Genomic DNA, 16712 nt, shown 5'->3' with positions numbered 1-16712 from the left:
TTTCCAACACTTTTCTGAATGTTTAATGTTTCTTTTCTTGCCACTGATTTAAATAAGTACGTCAGCTCCTAAGTGCCAGGAAAGCTTGAAAATAGTGTGTTTTTGCTATTGTGGGAGCAGATTCTGAGAAACCAACAAATCCAAGAAAAACTCTTGTACCAGACACTTGTTTTGTTACGGGTGAAGATTTTTCTTTAATGACTGAACTTCTGAGAATTACTGACTTTTTATAAATGCTTACTATGTTGTACTTTTCCATATTTCTAACTAGCATAAGAATCATGTTTTATTTCCCCTCAATGTGACAATGAATTTAAAAAAAAAGGAGTTATAAACAAATTTTGAAAATGGACTAACAGTTATTGACAATGATGTGTTAAAAAAAAAGCAAAAAAAAACAACAACAACCCAGCATTCATCCGAGATCATTTCTTTGCATAACAGAGAGTTTGTACGGTGTGAGAGGCGAGACGAGCTCAGTGTGGTTCAGAGTCTGTGAGGGTGGATTCATACTTCAACGCCTGAAAACCGCAGAATTAAGTTAAGTGCAGAGGAAATATGTTCCGATATGAAAGATTGGAAATATGTTATCTGAGATGTTCTATACACATTTTTTTCTTTTTTCTTAAATTTGCATCTACACTCAGAGCTGCTACAGTTTTCTAAAACACTGGTTTGTGTGTCACAAAATGCCGACTCTAGGTTATGACTGAATGGGATTTCGTCCACACGGTGAAGGAGACCTCTTGATGTGGGATTTGCTTGTTCTCCCTGTGCGTGCATTGATTCTCTCTCGATATGCTGGCTTCTTCCTACATTCCGCAGATTTGCGACTCTAAATACCCCATGAATGTTCATGACTTCAATTCACGTGAGTTTGGCGAACAAACGTGTAAAAGAGAGAAGTGCACATAATTAAATACAATTTTATTTAGATTTTTTTTAAAGAAATTAAAACCTCTGGCAGTTTTGGAAAAACTCAAGTATTTACTGTACAAAAAAAAAGAAAAGAATCCATTAAAATCACTTTACATAGAAGTTTTCATACAAGAAAGGTTTTTAGCACAAAGTGCTTTACATCTAACGATTCATACTGTTAGAAACCAAACATCTTTCCTTCAATCATATTCACACAGGAATGTGTAGAGTGCTGGGAACTGGAGATGATGGAGAAAACACTATGTTTTACTTTTAATTAGTAAACATGAATATTGAACATTTTAACTTTATTAGAGGTTATTCATATTCTCCAAAAAGTTCAAATCAGTGTAAATGTGCCATTATATACCAATTATACAATAATATCTTCTTTAAAGTGAGGAAATACTGACAAGGTCAAACATATTTTAGCATTTCGCGTTAAAAGAAATACTGTAAATAATCTTTAATTCACTGAAGATATTGTCTATCCATTATTGAGTACTTCTGACCATGTGTTATTTACCAAAAAGAGTACACTTGATATAAGTTACAGTTACAGGTAAAGGGTCGGACATACTTCAAAAATAACTTTCTTGATAATTAAAAAAAAAACTATTCTTCCCTAACCTTTATTTTTATCCTCCCATTGAAAATTGTTAGTATAGTATAAAACATAATGGCAGAAGTGACCAAATTTCAGTTAAGAACTGATTAAAGAGTCACTTCCGAAAACAACCAGTTAGAAAGAAAAATCTTCAACGCATTCAAGAATGACACATTTATTTTGACTCGAGTTTGGCATCTGTCCTGCTGCAGAACCAGCGCAGATGAATAAAAATCACATGAGGTTCTATACTAAAACATCCATGCCTTGCTCAATTCAGGGCCACACGGTGCTGGAGTCAATCCCGGCTATCGATGGGTTAAATCAGAACACTCCATGGACAGGTCAACACAGTGAGGCAGTCATATTCACACCAAAAAGGCCTTTTGTAGTGTCCAAAAATAAATAAATCAACTTCTCGAGGAAAACTGCACGACAAGGCCCAGGATCAAACCCACAACCTTTTCTTTTTGAGGCCGATGCGCTAAACCACTACACCGCCATGTGGTAAAATTAAAGCCAGCCTTCTCAATGCATTATAAAAGAAAAGAAAGAGTGGAGTGAAACGCCGGAGAAGGACGTGGATGGAGCTCAGGCGTGTTGCAGCAGCGGCTTCTCCCGGCAGCCTCGGCAAGCTTAATCTCACTTGCACTCTCATCAACACAACACAGAAGGGAACAAATTTAGTGTTTCATCCTCATTCTTCCCGCCACGCCGAGGAGCTGTATACAGTACACAGCAGATCAAAGCCTTAATTGAAAAATAATTATAGGTACTTAATCATAGAAAGCACTGGGCTAATTGAAGTGAAAACAAGGAGGCAAACGCAGGCCCTCAGAATGGTGGCAGAAAGAGGATATTGTAAAAGCTTCTTCTTCAATCCCCATTGTCTTCCAGATTAAATAGGAGAGAGCTATTAGCAGAGTTAATTGGCTCTCTAATTTAGATCTCGCCCCACTGAAAGCATAACGGATGCGAGCCTGTCGACCAATGATGTGTGCACTCTGTCACACTGTCCTGCTGGACTGTGATTGGTTAATTGCTCGGGGATTTTTGAAGTTTTCGCTCATTCTTCAAATGCAGCAGATTTGTTGGCGGGAGGAGGGAAAAGGGGGAGGACGGGGCGGGCGAGAGCGGGGTGTTCTGCGTCCGCTGCCCAGGTAGCAACACATTGTCATGGAGGTTTGAGGTTGGGGAGGGTGGAGCTGGTGGCTTTTGGCTCCCCTTGAACCGGCTTCTCTCTTTCTTTTTTCCTAACCGAACTGCTAATTCAAGACTGATTTCTCTCATATGCAGTCACAGGTGGGGGGGATAATTCACTCCAACCCCCTCCCCGGCACCACCACTGCCCCCCTCCTGACCTGCTCACATTTTGCAGGAAGTTCCTGAGGCCCTCAGAGGAGCAGCACATCCACTTCAGGCCCTCTTATCACACTGCCAGCCAGTTTGCTCCCCTGCTGTGAGCCAGCCGCCCGCCTTCTCTGCGCTCACCCTGCCCTCTAGTGTCCGCCGCCCGGCATCGCCGCCATTATTACTATAAATCCATTTAGACTCCCAAAAGGAGGAAGAAAGTAAATGGGCCATTTTTGTGCCATTTTCTGAGACAGCCTTTCATCATTTCAACATCATCTCTTTCTAGTGTTTTCTTATTGTGGCCTGTAGTGGTAATGGAGCTCTTGACTCGAGTTCAAAATAGAAGTTGGCGTGGAAATGTTCTTTCATGGTCTGTCCCCCAAACTTTTTTTTTTTTTTTTCTTTCCTGGTAACAAAACTCAGAGAAAATGACAGCGGCAGATTATCCTACTCGCCCGGCTGTATGACCTGCTGTTGGTGTCACTGCATTAGTGAGGAGTCGCTCTCCACAAGAAACACTCACGTTTCCTGATCAGTTCCATCTTATAGTCCTGCAATAAAAACTCTAATGTTTTCATTAAAGTGTCAGACTTACATTGAATTAGCAGCACCAGCACACAATAATCTATCGGTTTCCATAGAAGGATGTCCTCATCCTTTAAAATAGTAGTATCAGAGCATCCCTACTTAAAACACATCTCGCCACCTCAACTTTTTGTTTACATGTATTATTATTATTTACACTCATGGTTCAGCAAGCTTATGTCATGGATCCGGTTCATCCATGTTACACTCTCTGGTGCCTCGTTGGAGAAACCCTCCCTACACTCTGAGATCCACCGCGATGCTTTTATTTTCTATTTTCTTTTTCTTTGCCACACAAATGTAATAGCAAACATGAAATGTGTGTTTCACAGTCTTAAAACACAAAGAAGGACTAGAATTGATGCCAGGCTAAAGATTTTAAAATGTTAATATAGGAGTTTAATGATTGCAGCAGCAAACCTAAAACCTCTGTGGTAAAATCAGAGGTTATTTCATTTAGTCAATAAAACGTGTCTAATGTCACTATACCATGTTTTAATATATCCAAACCTCACATACTGTAATATTGTCTGGACACCTCACATTCTTCTCCACTTCATCAAATACTTCTCAGACAAACAGCATTTCTCATAATCCAGAATTCAAGAGTCAACTCTGTTTAAAATGTTTCGACTTCTTCTAGTTTCATCAAAATAAAACTCTACAAACATGTACATTTATGTCTAAATGCATTAATAATAAACAGGACCTACCAGACACGTTTCACAACTTCTTCCTCTTGTGACCAGACGTTCACTGCGACCCGACGAGAAACCAAGAAGACTTTCAGTTTCCACTCTGTCGTCCCTTCAAACATCAACTTTATATCACATTTCGTGGACCCAAACTCCGGAACTCTCTGGGGGAAAAAAATTAAAAATCACCTAAACTACTTCCTTTCTTTGGCCAAATTTAAAGGTAAACTATTAAATGATCTGTTATCTAAATAAGATCCCAACAGTTCGATGTTAACATGTTGTGGGGTTTAGCTGACTGTTTCTATTAACTTTGTTGTTCCTTTATCTCTTTTTATTTCCATTATAGTAGTGCTTATAATAATGGAGTTCTTATAAACTTATCTCCTCTCCTGTACAGTTTGTTATTATTTCTTGTGATAATATAAGAATATTCTTATTATCTGCAGTTAAAGAAAAAGAAATAGAAACAGGGAGGAGCTGATTTTGAAGTTCAAGACTATTATAACCTCACAAAACACGACTTTTGCCCTGATTTGAGAACTAATCTGCTAATTTTAACACACATTTTCCACAAATATAGGGGTAGATGATATATCACGGCTGTGGATTTATTTGATATGTTACTTTAACTGAAAGGAAATTGACTTGAAGTTACTCTGGAATAATCCTGTACAGAGGTTTTTTCCAGAGAATATTTCCGGGGGTTATTAGAAGGGAGAAGCCAAACGTGTTGTGATTCTCTCTTTGATATCCAACTTTAATATGGAAATGAACTTTTTGATTATTCGGGCATTGCTGGATTTTGCAACTTTCATGAGCCATTTTGCCCACTTTTACACCAAATAACAATAATCTGGAGCAGTAAAAACATATTTAACCTTTAAAATGAAGATAACACAGCTCAGCTGTTTGGGATAAGCGAGAGGTTTTAGTTGCAATTCAGTGCTGCAAAACAAGAACAGCACTACTTCACCCAGTGTCAGTTCCCACCTAATGTACCATTTATTCAACTATTTTCTATATTAAAAAAAACAACATACTGAAATATCATCAAAGTGAGTATAGCCCCATACTTTCTGTTCGAGTTACTCTGATCCCCTTTGACAATACAACGTTTTGCAGTTTTACACAAACATTGAGGAAGAAGCGATGACATCCACGTGTTTGCATCGGCTGTGAAGTTTTCACAAGTTCGGTCCTGCTGCCAGAAAACAATCCTGGAGATTCATAACTCCCCGAGGATGAATCCTCGTCGCTGGTGTCGCTTTACTCTTGCAGTTATCGTACCACAGGGGCTGTTCAGCACTTGTGAGTATACGTTAAGAGTGTTGCCACTTTTTTGTATGTGCCTACAGTAAATAAATTAAACCTGTTTTACTGTCAGTAACAATTCTTTGCATCGGCCACACGTCTGGAGGGAGAGTCGTTACTCGTCATGACAGTAGAAGTCAGAGAGGAGGCAGAATATGTTCAGCTGACCGACAGCCAGTCCAACACAACTATTAATTATCAACCACATCAGAGACATCCAGGTGTTTTATAAACTATAAAAAAAAACTAAAAAAAAGAACTGGATGGGCAGTGGTGGAACAAGTTAGAGAAAGCGGTTGAGGTTCAGAGGTTTGTAGGTCTGAATCCACGGTGCACGGGTTATTGTCTGGGGTCCATGAGCAAAGCAGATGATCAGAGTCACGCCTGGTCAGTCCAGTGGAAGTCCAACTTCAGTCCATGTACTGGATTCCTTCAAATCAAGCAATATTTCTGTAATATATTTATAGATTACCCGACGAAACCTTTTATAGTTGGGTTTTTACCCGTCGACACAGCATTGTCAAAAAGTTCCACTTATTTACCTTAAGACTGTCCAGCATAACAAATCTGATTTTATAATTGAGGAACAGTCATTGATATTTACTTTCTACATTTAATGATGAGCATTTGCCCTTTACAAATGTATTTCTGTACCTACCTTTACACATGTAACTTCTATGTGAGTATGTTTATATACGTGTTTACACACACACACACACACACACACACACACACACACACACACACACACACACACACACACACACACACACACACACACACACACACACACACACACACACACACACACGAAAATCTAAAAAAATCTTCAGTGAACCCTAATACCTACAATCTCATCAAAATACGACACTGGGATTAATTTCGCCAAAACATTTGTTCCATAAACACAATAATTCAATGTGGACATACAATAAATTGCATCTTAATTGAGGCCCAAAAAAGGAGCTTGTATAACTTTTAACAAAAGCATTATGGTGTTTCTTACAGCTGGATCACAGCTGGATGTTTAGTGAGTACTGAAGGGTGGAAAGCTGTAAAATATTAAAGAAATAAAACCTGCGTTCCAGTGTTTTTTTTTTGGAAGGTTTAGTTTTTTATTCTAAGGTCATTTGTTGGCACACTTTCATGTTTGAAACCAAACTGACGACAAAAACCGACATAAAACAGGACATAAAAAACGATCATTTCTTAATAACATTTTTACACATTTTGTATCGTTTCATCATGTTTACTGTGTCCAAACTCAGATAGAAACTTGAATATTGAAAACTTTTCATATAATCTACTGCTCATGGCCCACCTTCAGCACACTTTGGGAATGGCTGGTATAGACGATAGATGTACGGGTCATTTATTCTCCCATCAAATTCAAAATGTAATATTTAGTGCTCAAGCCTATATATAGCTCATACTGGTTGAGCCACTGACACGAAGCCACATGTGGACGCAGCTTTCACTCACGGTTTCTTCCCATAGATGAGAAAACAGTTATATTCATGCAGAGGGAACAAGTGGCTGTGAAGTGGTTTCTCTTTTCAAGCGTCTTTCCATCGGCAGCCTCACGATCAGTGAACAGCGGATCCCGCAAAGGCTGGAAAAGTTGTTTGCTTACACTTCGGCCTGCTGGGGGACAAATGACTTCGCTCAGCAGCGGCCAAGAATCATTCGCGCTGCACGCAGTAGGTTTCTTTTATTTCTGAAGACAGCGATCAAATCAGGGCAACGGCGAGAGCCTTTCACAATAAACCTATCAGGGATTCCCTGTGTGGACGGCGTCCCGAGAGGCGCAGGGTTTCTTCTAATAAGTTTTCGCCGTAACTTCTTTTTGTATTGTTTACTCCTGTGCTTGTTTCTCCAATCTGCCTTGTTATTTAGTTTGCCATAGCATTCTGATTGGAGAATGATTACGCTTCACTGAGCTTTGAAACAACCATGAAAAAAAAAAAGAAATTAAAGATATTCTTCCTAATCCTTTTCATCAGAGGTGTTAAACACATTTTAATTCATCGGCCACATGCAGCCAAATTTCATTTTTGAGTGGGCCGGACTGGTAAAAATATTGAGTTAATAACTTTTAAATTCAAAACTTTTAAGTTTTTCTTTGTTGTGATGCAGAGTTTCCGTAATGAAAATTAAAAAAAAACAGTTACTACAGAAAATGACTACAGTCTCATTATTAGGCCCATTCTAATGAAACCCGCTGGGATCAAAATGTATTGAAATTTAAAAGAAAAAAAGAAAAGAAATTGTTGCTTTATGCATGTAAACTCACTCTGACAGCATGACTTTGACACTAGTTTGATATCGTTTATGGCTGCATCACATCATGTTGTGTTGTGTTGTGTTGTGTTGTGTTACGTTGTGCTGTGTTGTGTTGTGTTGTGTTGTGTTGTGCTGTGCTGTGTTGTGTTGTGCTGTGTTACATTGTGTTGTGTTGTGTTGTGTTGTGCTGTGTTGTGCTGTGTTGTGTTGTGTTGTGTTGTGCTGTGTTGTGTTGTGTTGTGTTGTGCTGTGTTGTGCTGTGTTGTGTTGTGTTGTGTTACGTTGTGTTGTGTTGTGTTGTGTTGTGTTGTGTTGTGTTGTGTTGTGTTGTGTTGTGTTGTGTTGTGTTATGTTACGTTGTGTTCGCTACTCTTAAGAAGTTTGTTTAAAACTCATTCTTTTCTTTGCCATTTGCAGGAAGATGGTCGCCTCTCTCAAGCCTGTTCTTGACACCCCAGCTTTATAGGGTAATTTATGTTGCTTTATGGCTTTTTTTTTTGGGTTGTTTCTCTTAAAACAAACCTTCATGATAATTACAAAACACACCACTTACCCGTCTGAAAAATACACATTTCTGTTGGGGGGCAATAAGACGATGTAATGTACAGAATGAGACAGCTGAGTGCCTTTCATCAGATCAACAGTTTCATCACAGTTCAAGAATATATCGTGAAATATAAAGTAATTTTGGTCACTTTTACAACTCTCAACTCATTGTATTTGATAAAAGTGACATGTATTGGTGTTTATTTACACGGACATATCAACACCCAACACAACGTCCAACGACAAAAAAAAAAAAAAAATATATATATATATATATATAGATATATATAGATATATATATATATATATCTATATATAGATATATATAGATATATATATCTATATATATTAGGGATGTCCCGATCACACTTTTTTGCCCCCGATACCGATCCGATTTTTCAGAAATGAGTATCGGTCGATACCGATACTTTGCCGATCCGATACTCACATTGCTATTGCAAATATACTCAATAGTCTATTTTTGGAGCAACTAAGACGTCTGAAGCTAAAAGCACTATTGGCAGAAGCTTTGTTTAGCTAGAAATTATTGTAAAACTCACTTATTGAATCAAAATTCTTCTCTTTCTCTTTAATTGTTGTTGTAAACTGATGGTACATCCACACGATGAAAAAACAAGCTTTTTTCTCCCTGGCCTTCTCCCATAATATCTCCCATTATATATATATATATATTCAGATATATTCAGCATATATATTAACGTCACAACAAATGTTTCATTTGTCCGGTTATGGAAATGAGTAATATATTTATGAAGCGGTGAATAACCTGAACCTAAACAACCTGATAATCTGGCTTCTAGTTTGTAGCAGGTAGAATTCTGTGTTTGTCACAGGGCTGAATGCAGAGCGGCACAGCCGGTGTTTTAAACCAGTTTCGATTCAGTCCGGCCGCCGCCTCCCATGTTCTCCCCGACATATCAGCCACACACAAATCGCTCTCAGGTCCCTACAATCATATCAGTATTTACTTTCGGTTGACTGGCTGCGGGAGCCACAACGATACGGAGCTCCGACCCCGACAGCACCATCGTATTCCTTCACTCGCCCGGCGGCAGCATAGAACAATATTTAATCTGCAAGTGTTGCGCTCTTAACATGAAACCTTTCTTTTTTATTATTTTTATGTGGAAAGTGAATCCTCGAAACGCTGCGATAAGTGCAGTCAACCAAACTGATAAAAAAAAAAAGCCAAACATTTGTGGGCGAAAGCTTTAATACAGTGAGGCTGTTTCTGTCGTCATGACTCTTTTTCCCCTCGTCCTGGGGAACTGTGCTAAATGGATCAACACTCAGATGACAGACGTCAGTAATCAGCATTAAATAGCAGCAGCATATTCACAGTCTCTCCTGCTGACACATGACAGGATCTACAGCAGGGTGTCAGTCTCACGTTAGTTCAGGAGCCACTTGCAGCCAAATCTCATCTCAGCTGTCCCGGGCCGGTAGAACGATGCCATACTAACCGACGATGACCTTTAAACTCCAAAACCGGCTTTTGCTTTCATGCAGAGAAGTTCAACCGCATACTTTGGATGAACTTTTTACCGCTCTGCTACTACACTTCCCTTGCAATCAGGTGGTCGATGTTGCATCACTGATCTCTGGCTCAGAGGCGTTGCTGCTATCTTCAGCGCAGCTCTGCGTCTCGGGGTCGTGTTTTTGCAGCTACGCTCACTAAATAGAACAATCTGCGGTGTACAAATAAGACGAGCTGTTACGTTCATCTGAAAATGTAAGTGAATGTCTTGGTATTAGTTTTAGTTCATTTTTCCGGTTGTTTCACAGGCCAGGATGAAACCCTCTTACAGCTAAGTGTTGACCTTTGACCCCATCAGATCTAATACCAGCATTGAAATAAATGCCAATATGACCAAATGTATTAACTTGAAACTTTAAAAAATGTTGAATTGTAAGTTTTCAAATGAGTACGCAGAGTTTTGATAGGTCTTTTTTTTTATTTTAAAACCTAAATCTTTTCTGAATTGAAAAGGCGGCGTTTTTCTGCGGTGAAGCATCTTTTAATTCCTGTCACCTCGTCCAATTGAATCATTTAGATTAGAAATATTATAAAACTATGAACTACTGTGCCCGAGCAAAGCGCCGGATCAGACAACTAATGCAAGTTTTAAGATATGTGCCCAATCATCTCGGTCGCTTATCTTTCAGGTACTTATGATGCAATAAAAAGTGAGGCGATGTCAGTCAGCATGTAGCTGACAATTATGACTAATCCAATCAACTTTATGCAATTTAGAGACTTTTCAAGCTATAAATGGTGAAATATGTGTAATATTTGGTCATGGTATTATTTTTTTTAGCATGTCATATCATGTGTAAATGTATTTCATGCTGACACTGAAGAATTAGAACATCCCGAGGATAACACTGTGGCTGTGTTTAAATCAACTGTTTTAATCAAAAGGCTTTTCTTGAGCACATAAACGTGCCTGAATGTTGTGTCACTAGATTTTATATCAAAGGATTTATTGAAGATGTCGGTGTAATTAATGTGTGGCCAGTGAGTGTGAAATGGAAGAAGGTTTAATCCAACCAGGTTCACGTTCCACAAAGTTCAAGTTTTTTTTTTTTTTTACTATCTGAAGGTTTTTGTTATAAGTATTTGCGCTTAAATACTCTCTCTAACCGATGCTGAGTTATTCCACACAAAGTGAAAATTGTGAAACGTACAGGTAGGAGTGCCCACCCTACTGAGAAGGAGGCGACACTGGTATCCAGAAACAGAGAACTCTTTGGGGTTAATGTTTGTCAAAGCTACGAGCCGTGGAGTCCACAACCATTCCTCAACCAGCAGGGCTCACAATGCCCGACTGCGATTGACATGTGACGAGTGTTTTCACCTCCTTTGGTCTGTGGAGGCCGTGTGTGGGGCAAGGCGTACGACGCCACACGGCGCCGACCCTACCCTACCGTCCCGGCACCGCCAGGTAAGAGAATCGCACTCCTGCAGGGAAGAGAGCGAAGCAAAAAAAGATGTTTTATCAAACATTCCTCCACATGTCGGATTAGAGGAGGAACATTTTCCAAAGGACCTTGGAAGGTACTTTAGAATATTTGGAAGGGTTTTAGGGCAGATTTTTTATTTATTTTTTTTCATCCCCCCCCCTCCCCACCCCTCCACGCTCCCTCCTTCACTCTCTCCAGTTGTGTGAAAACTGCAGTCGACGGCAGAAAAGATGGTGTCTCTCCGGAATCGAATGGAAATTTGATGAGACATCCACAGCTTAGCTGAGCAAGCACAAGCTTTACCCGCGTGTCACACAATGTAAAGTACATTTCCACACTCTGTACTTAACAGCTGAATGTAGTGTAGAGCATATTGTATATAAGGTCTTAAAGGCTTAAATCTAGAATAATACAGGTACAATATCTCAGGACACTGAAAGATGGCATAGCGCGTTTGATTTCGGAGGTTTTTTGGGGGTTTTTTCGTCCCTGAAGCTGGAAAATAACAGATTCAGTGTTTTTACAAACTTTAATTGAAAGCGAACTCCGAGTGTGCAGAGCTTAATCAGTACGAAGGATAATATTTCTAATTGCTGAGCTTCAAACCTCTTCCTTAGCATTAGTATTTATGTCTCAGTTCATATTTATTCGCATCGGTGTGGCTCCTGCGTGCACAGGGGTTGTGTGTGCTTACCTTTTTGATTTGTTCTCTGGTTTCATCTCCCCGTGAAGCACCTTGAAGTTCCTTTGTAGGGAACTTGAACCAAGGCGGTAATTTTATTGCGGAGACGAAGACCTCTTTAATTACTTTTGCTTTCATCGTCAAGATCGGGTAAGAAAAGTGAGTTCTTCATTTAAATGAGGACCTCTCTTGTCTTTTGTCAATCACACAATATCTTAAGTGGCAATTTTCAGTGATTGTTGACCTGCAAATCACCAGTCAAAGAAAATAAGGAGGCTTTTTCCTTAATTCCTCTTTCTTCATTTTGTGGAAATGCGTAAGCGGCGAGAACGGCTTTCTCTATGTGTTTTCACTTGATAAAAAACATTTATTAATATGAATGTGTTTGTCTGTGGGAAAGTGTCAGCGATGAAATAAATACTTTCAAGGTAAAAGTGTTGTAGATGTGCCCATCATTGAAAAATACCTCTTCCAAAACTATCCACAGGATTTAGAATTACAGGACTTAGAACTGAGTTTACTGACCTATGAAAGTGCCTGGTTGTATTTAATAGATCTGTAAGAATAATAACTGACTGATGAGTTCATTATTAATATTATGAATTATTCTGTCATTAAATACACCGAAAAAAAATGCCAAAAAGTATGTTAAAGTATTTATAATAGTATTTATAAGTTAATCTTGGAGTGCATATCTGATTATTTGGTCAGGGACTTTTTTTATTTGAAGGGAATGTAATCCTCAGTATGCTTTTGTTTCTTTTCAGGGCCTCCACACACGTGTGTCATAAAAGCATGAGAAATATGGTTTTCACATATTACGTAAGTATAATGGACGATTTTATAAATACAGGAAAATAGATCATAATCACAGTGGGTAGCTCTCAGAATCATCTTGTAATTATGGGACGTAATTACAGAATGAGACCTTCAATTTTCTCCGCCTGTGACCTCAGTGCTTTTTAATGGAATTAAGTATGAAGTGACATGACGGGACACACTCATGTACACTCCTCAGGAAATACCTGGACCGTGTTGTCTTTGTACTCTTCTCTCATGACGTCTGCTGATTCATCCTGTCGAGAAAAAGTAGTTGAGATGAATGAAGGTGAAGAAAAATCAATATGAAGACTGCCGTTAACAGTAATAGTAACTTTGCACTGCTCCGTATGACTTCGGCCATTAAAACAACAACGGCGCTCGGAGCCACTGAAAACGCAACTTTGTGAGAACAGCAGATGAAGTTGGAACTTTTTAAAAATTCCCTGAGTAAAACATCACTTTCTAGAAATGCTTGGGCATTTTCACATTTCTTTTTTTTCCACCTCTATTGTGACCAGCAGGTGAAAAAACACTTTCTGAAAGGTCTTTATGTCATAACGTTCATCGTTCTCGGCATTCTGATCTCTGTATTTGCGCTTGAGAACGGGAAACATGGAGGACAACATCGAGGCCACAGTGTGTCTGACGGCTGAGATCTTGTTTCTACTCGCAGGTGTGTGACTTATAGTCACTGGTGAGCTGTGATTCTGCTCTCAAACCATGTCTGACTTCTTTTTTTAAAGGTGTTTGCGGCATTTTTGTGTCGCCGGCCTTTGCTGACTTGATCATGCAAAGTTTTGGCTTTGCAACGTGGACAATGGATTCATGGCGGACTAACGGGAGCTCTGACTCTAATTGAACTGGTTGCTGGTGCTGCTGTCCTGGTCATCGGGGGTCTTATGCGCCCGGCCTGCTGAGGGATGGCTGTGGACAAAAAGCAATGGTAATCTGTGACCGTCAAGTACAAGTGTCAAGAGTGCAGCTTTTCCAGGCTTGTACGGTGTTAGGGAACTCTTGTTTCTCATGCCTCATAAAGGATGACCTGTGTCAGCATTTTTGGAACCTCCGTGCTACTTTTGGTGACCTGCAATGCAGACTCTTAAGAAGGCTGTCTGATTTCAGAGGTAGACAAACTCCGGGACAATCATTCAAAGGTTGGACTGTGACTTTGTCTCTTCTTGCAAGAATAATGTAATAAAAATTGTCTTATAGCTCTCAGTCGGATCCCTGTGTCTTCTGTCTGAAATCCTCCTGACGACAGAAAAGGTAACATATAAGGTGACTGTGTTCCTCTTAAGCCGTGGATAAATAGACGAGAGGGAGGCAGGCATCACTCTTCCTGTGTCGCCTGAGGCCCCGTTTACATGACAACGTTTCCAAGTGAAAATGTTGAGTTTTTGGTGTCCGTTTATATCAAAACGCTGAAAACGCAACATTTTGAAAACAGCTCCCGAGGTGGAACTTTTAGAAAACAATCAGTCGCCGTGGAAACGAGGGGAAAACTCAATATAATCAAAACACACCATTCTGCACGTGCTCAGTAGATGGACATTAACAACAATATTTGCTTCCAGGTTGTCGTGTCTCCATCTTTTCTCCTGGACTGGAAAGTTTTACAGTTGACAGTCACAGTGAAAACGATCCAACTTCATCGTCGGTCCATACGAAGGCCCGTGTTCTCTCATTGTTAATGCTCATAGCTTATCGTTCTCTGCACGCACGTGTGTGTTTGTGTGTTTGTGTGTGCGTGGTTTCGTTAGAAAAAAACAACAACCAGCAGCACCTACTAGAGGCCCAAAATTAAAACGACATCGTTTTTCAGTGTTTCTGCCGTTTCCGTGCCAACGGGCGTCGTTTTCAAAATGTTGTCGTTTTAAACACGAGACTTTTCTGAAACGAAAAACAACAAAAACAAGTCGTCTGAGCTCGTACGAAGAGTCCTGTTGTTTTGTTTACGCGTCACGCTGGTCATGCAGACTTGCGTCACGTCATCGGCCAGACGGTCACTTCTTATTAATACTCGCTAAACTCCGACACTCTCACAACATCAGCTTGTTATTTTTCCAGTGAGGGATGTGTTTACCACACTGGACTTCAGTCATAATTCACATTGTTTGTTACAATGCGTCTTATAAAAGATCCAGGTTCATCGTGAGGCTGTAATAATGTAATAATAATATATAATGAATGCATAATTAGGACTGTTTTTCTAGTTTCTTTCTATTTAAAGTATACCCAACATTTTAGGTATGTAAATATATTGTGTTGCTAGTTTGAAACCAGTGACTATTGCTTTCTATATAACAAAATTATAGTGAATTTGCGATATTGGAAAAAAAAACCTGACGTGACGTTTTGTTTGGATGAAGCGAAATGACATTTATTTTTCGGCAGAAGACAGCGATTCAACACAAACGACGATCACATCGCATTCTATTGATTGTTGTGTTGTTATTTATCCTATTAGTGCTATCAGAGGAAAATGCAGTGGTCATCAGGTTATCCACAGTACTTACCTGTTATCTGCTGCCCTGCAGCTCCACACCAGAGACAAAACCACCGTGACGTCGTTTCGCACTGATTGAATAAAGTGACTGTTTTTTCCTCAGACGCTGCACGTTTGACGTAAAACCTCATTGATCAAACAGCCCTGTGCTCCGTCTGAACTGCTCAGTAACATAAAGTTATTCCTCTCGAATGTCTATATCTCAATGATTTGCATTAGGTATAACATTATTCCAAGTGAGCAATAGTTGTGACATATTTGTTTGTCTTTTTTTTTTTTTCCATTAGCTTGCTCAACCCTTGAATATGTTCTAGTCCTGGTGATTCCGTGACATTACAGTTTTAAACTGATTCATTGATTTGAATTTCACGAAGGGAGGAATGTATAGTTACTGTATTCTGTTGTTTCTTATATTCTTTACTTTGTCAGTACATTTTTCACCTCAACACCTAGAAAACAACCACATGGAGCCGGCAGGACTTGGAAATGTAAACTCTTTAGGGGCTCAGTGTCAATAAATGAGGCCAGTGGTGATGTGAGGCCCGACGGTCCGAACAATCAGCCGGTCCTTAAAATTAAAATAATCGGTCCAATGTAATAGTGATTTAAAAGCTCACCTGGGGTTTGTAGGCTGGTCCCCATGCTTGGTACAGGGTCCTCTCTATTTTACTTAGTTTAAGTTTGAATGTGTTCTTGTTGTTTCATATTTAATAGATGTGCAGTGTTGGTGGGGTCTCCCTTATTACCAGAAGAAGAAAGAAAGAAATTCATAAAGCAACAAATTTCAACCTACATGGAGTTTTTACAATAACAAATCAATGAAAGTTTTTCATTTTCGTTTCCAAAAATATCTCATATGCAGAGGGTAGCCATGACATTTTATTTAAACTTTTCTACTCATGAAAACACAACTCTTCCTATAACGCCTTGGCTGCACTCGCGTCATTAGCTGTACTCTGGCGCCATCTAGTGGCCAACATCTGCACCACCGCGCTGCCGCAGCACCAGGAGTTTATACACGAGTACATTAATGTCTTTTGATTCGATTTCTTTGTCTCATCTTGGACTCACGCTCATGATTTCCATCCATCCATCCATCCATCCATCCATCCGTCCATCCATCCATCCATCCATCCATCCATCCATCCATCCATCCATCCATCCATCCATCCATCCATCCGTCCATCCATCCATCCATCCATCCACCCTGGTAAGGTCTCCAGTCATGACAAACAGAGAGAAACAGGCTGACTAGTTAATTTCCACCCAAAAAAAATTTGTAAGGTTTTAAGCAAAATGACATTGAATGAAGTATGAGTACATTATGACAGTTCAATGAACTATATATTTTTCATAAAACCAAACAAGTTAGAATATATAAAGAAGATTAAGCATTATGTTGCCTGGTGCAAGATA

This window comes from Lipophrys pholis (genome assembly GCF_963383615.2).
Source record: "Lipophrys pholis genome assembly, chromosome: 10".
NCBI lineage: Eukaryota > Metazoa > Chordata > Actinopteri > Blenniiformes > Blenniidae > Lipophrys > Lipophrys pholis.
This window is presented reverse-complemented; position numbering follows the sequence as displayed.